The sequence below is a fragment of the Camarhynchus parvulus genome, chromosome 5 (assembly GCF_901933205.1).
Source record: "Camarhynchus parvulus chromosome 5, STF_HiC, whole genome shotgun sequence".
Lineage (NCBI taxonomy): Eukaryota > Metazoa > Chordata > Aves > Passeriformes > Thraupidae > Camarhynchus > Camarhynchus parvulus.
The window spans coordinates 1,990,938-2,001,353 of NC_044575.1; the positions used below are offsets into that span (position 1 = coordinate 1,990,938).

Consider the following 10,416-nt stretch of genomic DNA (forward strand, 5'->3'; position numbering starts at 1 on the left):
TATTATATTATATTATATTATATTATATTATATTATATTATATTATATTATATTATATTATATTATATTACATTACATTACATTACATTACATTATATTATATTACATTACATTATATAATATATAATGTATATAAATATAAATAACAAATTAAAAATAAAAATACATTCACATTTCCCTCTTCCTTTGTCACAAGGAGCTTATGTGCGAGGAAATTCCCACAAAAACCTGTGTAAGAGTTGAACATGATATAATCCATGATGTGGACTAAGACACTGTCAGGGGTGAAAAACGTAGAGCAGAATATGACAGATCTCAGCACGATTTTGTGCTGCTGCTGGCACCTGGTAAAGGAGCTCAGCTCCTTTGAGTAACAGCAGAACTCCTCACCTGAGCAAGTTTTAGTGGTGTTCAAGCCCCGCCTTCACAGGCTGGAGTGGCTTTGTGAGATTTTTTTTTCCTTTCAAGGGCTTATGTCAGAACCCAGGAGATTCCTCTGGCTGCCCTGGAGGGCTCCAGCCCCTGCCCAGGGGGCTCAGAGACCTTGGCACAGAGCCCAAGACCCCTGTGCCTTTGATTGAGCCCTTGGAAAAAACAATTACCAACCTTGTATGAAGAATGACAGGCCATGAAAGTTTAAGTAGAATGATAGTAAATTTATCACAGGGTGAAAAATAGATTTTTGGGGTTTTTAGAATGGGGATTCAGGGGGCAAGATGGAAGAATCTGGGTGTGTCCAGCCTTTCTCCTTCTCCTTCTTGGCCTCCATCTTCTGCTGTGATGGTGGCACTTTCGGATTGGTTTGGAGTAGAAGCTCACTGTCTAACATAGGTGATAGGTATTGGGAAGTTATTGTAAATAATGCACACGTAGTTTTTAGTACAAAAAGATAACGCTGCCCTGGGGCTGGCCAGAGTGCCTCTGACTGTCCTGCTGAACAGACCTCGGCTGGACAGGAGAAAGAATTTTACAGATAAGATACAATAAACAACCTTGAGAATGAGAACTGAAGAGCTCTGACTCCTTCTTCAACCACTGGGCTGGGAAAAGAGACTTTCTGACACATCTCGGGGTCACTCTGGGCAGCAGAGATCCTGAGAAGGTTATTAAAACTGAGAATTGATGCAGCCCATAGCTTGGGTGTTTCTCACAGGCTCTCTGGTGCTCAGAGGGTGGATCAGCTTTGCACCCTGGCTCTGAACAGGCTGGGCAATCTCCAGTGCCACACAGCACTCAGAAGTGGCACTTAGACTGTAAATATTATATGCTGCTGTAAGAACATTTGAATGGTAATACTCAAGCAATTACTTTCCTTTCAAGATCATTAAACACAAATCTGACTTGTATTTTAATAGGGCTGCCAATGTATTTAATGGGGGGCAGTAAAGGGTAGTTTTTTTCCTAATGGATGGATGTTTATATTATTATCCACTCTGAGAGACCACATTAGGAGGAGCCTGTACAACACTCATGTGTTTTGTCTCAGCCTTCTTCTCACAGTATTCCATTTTTTCTCAGTTCTGTATCTTATAGCACGATGCCCAAACTGCACCAACAATAAATTCCACCACCATATTCTGATTATGAGACAAAAAAAGCCCCAAACACACTGAAATGAACTTGTGATTGGCATTTTCATCATGTTTGTTAAAACTGCAGAGGAAGGCAGTGCTTGGCAGGGTGACAGATTCTGGCCAGTGACTCCTGCTCTGCAGCCACAGGACAGGTACTGTAGGACTGAGCAACAGCCCTAAATTTCATAAACTTCTACCTGGCACCCTGCAACCACAGCTGGGCACTGCTTGGGCACAGCCCTCAGCAGGGCCAGGGGTGTTTGTCCCTGCAGCTGTGGTATTTTTGGGGTCCTCTGACAAAGGGAGGAAATGATGAATCTGACTCCATGTTCTTAAAATTCTACAGATTCTATTCTATTCTATTCTATTCTATTCTATTCTATTCTATTCTATTCTATTCTATTCTATTCTATTCTATTCTATTCTATTCTATTCTATTCTATTCTATTCTATTCTATTCTATTCTATTCTATTCTATTCTATTCTATTCTATTCTATTCTAATTATGCCATACTAAAACTATACTAAATAATAAAGATGCTTACAGAAGGTTTAACAAGATACTAATGAAAAGCCTGTGACTCTCCAGAGCCCCGACACAGCTTAACCCTGATTGGCGATGAAGTCAAAACAATTCACACGAAACCAATCAAACAATGACCAGTTGGTAAACAATGTCCAAACCACATTCCAAAGCAGCAAAACACAGGAGAAGCAAATCAGATAATTATTGTTTTCATTTTTTCCCCCCCTCTGAGGTTTCTCGGCTTCTCAGGAGAAGAAATCCTGGGCAAAGAGATTTTTCAGAAAATGTGATGGTGCCATGCAGCCATTCCCATCTGTGCCTAGGCTGCCCAGAAGAGTGGGCAGCAGGGTGGGACAAGCCATGGGTGGCTGGGTGTGCCCTGGAGGCAGGAACTGCTGTGCCACAGCCCAGGCAGACTCACCATCACTGTCCCCAGCACAGGGAAAGCAAAGCAGCTCCCTGGGCTCACCAACTTTGGGAGCAAATTGGACAAATTAATTCCTGACTACTTGTTTCACACTGTTACAACACCTGCATCATCTTCCCATGGGGCAGTGACCTCACGTGTTTTTACTGGATATGGAGAGTGGGGTGGGCAGGAGATCAAAGGTGGGCTGGTCCTTATCAGGCTGAGCATTTTGGGAGCTCAGGAAACAGCAAATCCCACACTCTGTGTCCACATTGCACTCCCTCCTTGAAAGCAGGGGCTGGGAATGACTGTGCTGCATGACTAGTGAGCAGCTGGCAGCCTGTGGACAGCAGTCAGAAAATGTGGAGTATTTTCTGATTGCCACTTGCACATGTACCATAAACACACCCCCTCCCCTGCTAGCTGCAGATAGCTCAGAGCAAACGCAGCGCTGTAGGTGCTGTGGTGTTGTTACCATTCCCAAAATCTAGGGCTCAGAAACACATCTGCCTACAGGCAGTGCTTCCCATCATTCAGCACTTAACCATGGACATTTGCTGTTTGGAGCAGCACCCAGCTCAGGACTGTGGACATGAACCACCTGCACCCTCACTGAAATGTTTCAGGTACAAATCTGGATGTCTGCTTGTTAGGAAACTTTGGGCAGCAATTAACTTAACAAGCAACTTAACAAGCTTAACAAGTAGAATTTAGGAGATATAACAGGCTTGCATTGTAAAAATGACAATAAAAACCATCAGGAAGGTGGCTTTCAATCCAGAGGTCGCTCAAAGATCGCCAGGAGTTAAAGAATAAAGCAAGATGTGAGGTTTCCTATTTGCATTTTAGTAGGCTACAGCAAAAGCTATGCAGGACCAAAATGATACACATTAACAAACAGAATTTATAAACAGAACCAAAATTGTAAACAGAATATATTGGACCAAATTTATAAACCAAATTTACAAACAGAATATATTGTCCTGATAAATCAGAACATGGTCAGGGGTGAGCCTGTCCCAGGAATGGATGGCTTTCCCTCTCCTAAAGGGGAGCATCACAACCATGACAGCTGTCATGTTTGGGACCATTATTACAGAAAACTGTTGACATTTTCTGGGTTAAGGATGGTTATCTGGAATTCATGGATAATTTAGTCCTTTTGCTTGCAGAAATAGTTTGATATGCTCTTTAAATAAGCCTATAAAGAGATTGATGTGAGATGTTTGCAGGTTCAGATGTTCTGAAAAGTGATGTTCCTCTATGGAAGAGAATAAAGCTTAAAAGGGGAAATTATTTATAAAAGCACCACCATGCACAGGCAGTGTTTATTTACCATTTAAATGCCTCATTTCTGTTCTGGCTGTCTGTGCTATAATTTGCACAGGCACTTAAACTTGAGTATAAATAAATGCAAAGAAGTGCCGTTTGTGCAGAGTTAAGGAAACCAAGTGCTAAAAGATGGAGGCCACTCCTGCCTGATTGGATCAGCCATCTTTGGGGACCCCTTTGGGGACAATCAAGGAGCCATCCACGCTGGAATTGGAGGAGCTTGACCAGAAGATCAGTGCTGAAGGCGTGGCAGAGATGTAATGAGGCAGCGTGAGCACCACGACATCTCACCATGAGTGAATTTTCACTCACCATGAGTGAAATCCCATTCAGGATGGGAATTGTTCTCCTCTGGGCACAGTGAGGCACTGACTCTGCTCCAGGATGAGGGCAGCAGATGCCAGGGAGCATCCCCAGGATGGCTGGGGACATTTGTCACCGCCCCCTGTGAGTGTTGAGAGGGGGAAACCAAACTCCTTCAGCTCTGTGCACGCCCACCCACTCCCAAATCTGTGAACAACTGCTTTGCTTCTGCATGTCTGACCCCCCTCCTATGCCTATGGACACATATTTATGGTAAAAAATGTCATTTTACAGGTGCACAGCCTCTCTCTGTCCCAGATGGGGCAGGGCAGGTATGGATGATCCCGGGATGGGAGGGAACCTTGAGGTTCAACTGCTGAACCCAGCAGGAACTGATCTGCACCAGTTTTATGGCTGCGTTTGAGGAAGGAAATCTCAGGCAGAGTTTGATTAAATGATTAGGAATATAATTATCATCATATAATCTAATGATAATATTCTGTGAGGAATAGAAATCCATCACCTGGTCACCCTTATTTGTCTAGAAGAACCCTTATTTGACAGAAGAACTGAGTTGTTTTGGCAGGGGAAAGCAAGGCACCTATTGCTCAATGTCTATAAAAAGGGTGAAGAAATGGCATCTTTTTTCACCTTGTTCCAGCAAACTCCTGTCTGGAGCTCCTGAGAGCCGGCAGTGGGGACACAGATGGGTGTGAGGAAAGGTTCATGCCACTCACTTAGCTCTGCTGCAGTCTGTGGGGAAGGTGTTCTCACTGAGCTCTCCTCCCCAAGCATCGGCCCTGGTGCCTTCCAGAGCACAGCTTTGCCACCTCCTGCCATGACAAAGTGGCAGGGAAAAGCATCTCCAGCAGGGAGAGGCCACTCCACAGTGAGGAGCACACCTGGGAGCAGTCCAGGAGCAGGGCTGCACCAGGCTCTGCTGTGTTGCAGTGTCTGGAGATGTTTCTGTGCTTGGAGCACGCCGTGTGGGGCCACCAAACCTTCCTCTGCTTCTGCTGTAGCTGCAGCACAGAGGGAAGTGGCCAGTGAGGTGCTCAGTGCCAGCTGCACTGGGGGTAAAAGAGGGGAGGTGTGTTTGGAGTCTTTGGGAGGGGATCAGTGGCGGTGCCATGGTGATTGTTTGTGGCTCTGACTTGTCAGAAGAGCCATCCTTGTCTTTGCTAAACCACTGCTTCCCACTGACATTGGTGCCTTTTAGGGCACCAGTACCACACCAGCATGCTGGCACTTTAACACCAAGAACTGAGAGCTTTTGCTCACAGTTCCTTTGCCTCTGCCTGATAGGCAGCAGGCAGAGTGTGAGCCGCACTGCCTATCAATTAAGTGCAAAATAAATAATAGGAAGAAAGTAATATCTTCAACAGTGCATTTGCTGGCACATACATATTTATTAGATGGCAAATAAAATGCTGCTTATATCATGTTTATGTGCCTCATGAAGCCCTGAAGTAATCTGTGGTGTCATGGTTTAAATGGTGGAAGACAGATGCAGTGGTATCGTCACATTCCTCAAAGCAACCTGCCTGGACAAAGCTCTGCTTTTTAATTTTTCTTTCATACCCCGGTTTCATTATTGCTGTGAGTCCTGCACAGGATACCAGGCTTTTCCAAGAACACAAAAGGGAATAAAATTAATTTCTAGGCATTTCTCAGCCTGCAAGTTTTATTGCAACTTTATCCCAGCCACTCCATCTTCAGAGATGAACCAAAGGGAGGCAGAGGGAGCAGGGCTTCTCCAATGGAGTTGCAATATGTGGGTGAGGCGGGTCAGGAAACACAGCAATAAACATGTGTGGTTTGCTGGATGTGTGAGCAGCAAGGGGGCTGTCTCCTGAAACATGGTTAAACATGTAAACTCTGCCTAGGGAAAATGTTTATTTACCTAGATTGACAGCAATCAGGATAAAAAGCACTCCAGATAAGTGGCTCTTTAGCCAGCTTTAATTTGTTGATGGATGGATTGATGGGAGGATGGTCAAAGAAATGACAACATTACTCTCTGTAATGGAGATATCTTGTCTGCTGGAGTTTGCAGTACTGTTTGGTCTAATTATTCCTGATCCATCTATGAGCAAACTTCTCTCCCAGTGAGACAAGTTGTCATTCCTTTTCTTTAAATAAAAAGATAGGAAGGTAAAATCATGAACAATTAGAGCCAAAGGATGATGGTATCTTCTGCAGCCAAAAATTTCTACAAAATCATCTGTATGGCTTAAAGGTGGTTTACTGTATTAATTGAAATAGTTGTGCATTCTATTATGCAGTTTGTGTGGGAACAGATGGCCCATTTCACGAATTAAACCTTGTCTTTTTACATTGCTTCAACAGAATAATAGTGAATGAGCATGGCTATTGTAAGTGATCCCAAGTTCAAACCTTGCAGCTTCACAACAGGCTCCACTTTTGGGGGAAAAGCTAGTGGAAGAGCAAGGACAAAAAAAATCACTGAATTGACTTACCACGTGTGCTTCACCATGGCCCTGGCAAAGACACAGAGCAGCTCACAAAGCTCCAGGTCTTGCTCACACCTTTCCTGGAACACAGCACAGCCCAGGCCACTGCTCCTGCAGCACAGAATAAACTGGGAGGTGGGCTGTGGGGTGGGAGGGCACGTGGATTATGGTGGATTGCAGTGAGAACAGTGTCTCAGGCTCACAGCAGCAGTGGCACAGCTGAGAAAGGGTGGTGTGTGGCACTCACATTCTCTGAACCCCAAACTAATCCAGGGATGTTTTCTACAAGAGTGGTCTTTTCAAGGGTAAATAGCTTTTAGAAATAAAAAGGAGTTTTAGCTGGAAGGCTGGCTGCGGTTTGGGTGCTCCTTGGGTTCAGTTGTTCTCCTGGGGGATAAAAATTTGGATCTTTTTGGGCCGGGAAGGCCTTGAAGATGTGGCAGTCACTCCTGGGGCAAGTGCACTCATATTCAGGGTCTTTAACATGAAACATGAGCCAGTGCATGTTGGAAGTGAGAGCTGAGCTCTGGAGAACAAGGGGCAGAGACTGAAGCACAATCCCAGCCTTCCCAGATGTTTAATGCCTCACGAGGGGCAGCGTCACCATCACATTTTCTGAAAAATCCCTTCGCCAGGATTTCTTCTCAGAGAAAAGGGGAAACAATAATTACCTGATTTGCTTCTCCTGTGTTTTGCTGCTTTGGAATGTGGTTGGACATTGTTCACCAGCAGGTCATTGTTTGATTGGTTTCATGTGAATTGTTTTTACTTAATGACCAATCACAGTCCAGCTGTGTCAGGGCTCTGGCGATAGTGACAAGTTTTTCATTATTATCTTTTAGCCTTCTCTCTGTATCCTTTCTCTATTCTTTAGTATAGTTTTAGTCTAGCATTCTTTTATAGAATATAGATCACGAAATAATAAATTAGCCTTCCAAGAACATGGAGTCAGATTCATCATTTCCTGCCTTTGATGGGGGCCTCAGAAAATACCACATGGAATTTTGGTGGATTGCAGTGAGAACAGTCTCTCAGGCTCACAGCAGCACTGGCACAGCTCAGAAAGGGTGGCGTGTGGCATTCACATTCTCTGAACACAGAGAGAGAATTCTCTCTCTCAAGTTTTTCTTGGAGAAGCACAAAGAGAAGAAAGAGAAGAATTTTTATCTTTACTTACTGCTCTTGTTATTTTGCACATCTGGAATGTGTTAAGAAAATTGTTTACCTAAAGTGAGTTCTTAATTGGAATCCAGTGATAGTTGTTTATATTAATTAACCTATTAAGTCAAAACTGTCCTAGCTAGAAAATCACAAGTTTTTTTTCATATGTATCTTTGCAGAGTATAGTATAGTATCCTTTTAGTATTCTTTGATATAGTACAGTATAATGTGATATAATACAGTTTAATAAAGCAATTGTTCAGCCTTCTGAATCAACAGAGTCAGATGCCAATCATTCCCAGAGCGGGGAGTGCCTGGTTTTTCAATGGATAGCGTGTGAGACTGTGCCCTGTTCTGCTGAGCACTCAGAGGGGACTGCTTGCAAAGCATCCTGAGAAATATCCTGCACTCCCTGCGGGAGCAGGAGCTGCCCATCAGCAGCACAAACTGATGGCTCAGACTTTCTAAGCTGCCTGAAACCTGCTTGCTCCAGGACTGGCAATAAAAGAAGCAGCAGCTGTTCCCCTAGCCAAGGAGGTTGATGCCCCCAGCACAACTGAGGGAAATCCATGGTAACACTTGTTTTCCTCCCATCAATCCATCCATCAACACTTGTTTTCCTGGGCTGGATAGCCTGCAGTCTTTGAAGGATCAGTTAATTTTAGCTTGGATTCGCCAAATTTGGGTTCACCCATATCAGTGGCACTGCTGGAAGCTGCATCTAGAGTTTTATTTTATGTAGGCTGGGTGGCACAAAGGAGGGCTGAGCTAAGAGGAGCTGCCTGTGAGGTGGGTGCTGGTGCCAGCTCATCCTTGCAGAGGCCACCACCACAAACAACCTGAGCCTCTCAGAGGAAAACCCACCATGGTGGGAGGGTTTGGGGGTGGGAACTTAATTACTCTGGCACCAAATCCCCTTAGCCTGGACCTGAACTGATTCGCCACGGGCTATCGGGCCCGTACCCCGAAAATGATGGTTCAACTCCTTCCCCTGCTAATGAACCCCCAAGCAAATCTAATCTTCATCATTAGCCTACTCCTAGGAACAACCATTACTGTCTCAAGTAACCACTGAATTATGGCCTGGACCAGCCTTGAAATCAACACACTCACCATTCTCCCATTAATCTCAACATCCCATCACCCATGAGCCATTGAAGCTGCCACTAAATACTTCCTGACCCAAGCAGCTGCTTCTGCCCTTGTCTTATTCTCCAGCATAACCAGAGCATGACACATCGGACAGTGGGACATCACCCAACTTACCCACCCAATGTCCTGCCTGATCCTCACCTCGGCAATCACAATAAAACTGGGACTAGTGCCATTCCGCTTCTGATTGCCAGGAGTACTCCAAGGCTCTCCTCTCACCACTGGCCTCCTCCTATCCACCATCATAAAACTCCCCCCAGTCACGCAACTCTACATAACCTTGCCCTCACCAAATCCTACTCTCTTAACTATCCTAGCTCTCCTCTCAGCAGCCCTAGGGGGGTGAATGGGTCTCAACCAAACACAAATCCGAAAAATCCTAGCCTTTTCTTCCATCTCCCACCTAGGCTGAATAGCAGTCATTATCATCTACAACCCTAAACTCACCCTCCTCAACTTCTACCTGTACGCTGTAATAACTGCAACCGTTTTCCTCACCCTAAACACAATTAAAGTCTTAAAACTATCTACCCTAATGACTGCATGAACCAAAATGCCATCCTTAAACGCAATGCTGCTCCTACCCCTGTTCTCCCTTGCAGGGCTCCCTCCCCTGACAGGATTCCTGCCCAAATGACTTATCATTCAAGAACTAACTAAGCAAGACATAGCCCCAGCAGCCACACTTATCTCCCTCCTCCCCCTCCAAAGCCTATTCTTCTACCTTTGTCTCACGTACAGCACAACAATTACACTCCCCCCACACACCACAAACCATATAAAACAATGGCGTGCTAGCAAACCAACCAGCATTACAATTGCTATCTTAACCACCATGTTCATCCTACTCCTTCCTATCTCCCCTATAACCCTTACCATTGTCTAAGAAACTTAGGATTACCTAAACCTGAGGTTGGATTTGCTGAGAACACCAGGGAGCCCTCAGGCAGCTCTCATGAGTGCAGCTCTGGGGGGGAACTCGGGCACGAGCACATCCAAGGCACTTCTGCGTGCCTTGGAGCAGCCCCAGCTACATGACAAGCACATATGCTGCTCCTGGAAATCTAATGTGGAAAAAAACTAGCCTGGATTGTAGTTTATAGTTCTTTTCGGCAGGGCTGCATGAAGGTAATGACACAGAAAGCCATTTGGGTTAAATTGTGAAACTGAAAGATGCAGCACCTGCTTGCTTTTATGCCTCATGTGTTGCTAAAAATACTTCTTCCCTTCTAAAATGCAGCACAAATGTCAATACAAAAGGAAACTCTACAGTGACATTGGTGACATTATTAAGAGGGGTTTCATCAGTGTTCCTGTGCACAGAAAGGTGAAATCAGAGCCAGCAGAAACAGCAGACATCATTATGTCAGTGCTAAACCCTTGGTGCATCCACACCTGAGATAATTCCTTGCCCTCCTGGCCTCTCACTGTAAAAAAGGGCAGAGTGATAAGTTTTAGACAAGAGACATGAAAATGTTCCAAACT

The 10,416-nt window shown here is 44.7% G+C and overlaps 1 pseudogene; it reads left to right on the forward strand.

Annotated features, from left to right (window-relative positions):
* The first annotated feature begins 8,776 nt into the window (after positions 1-8,776).
* LOC115904260 lies at positions 8,777-9,817 on the forward strand (annotated as a pseudogene).
* The last annotated feature ends 599 nt before the right edge of the window (positions 9,818-10,416 follow it).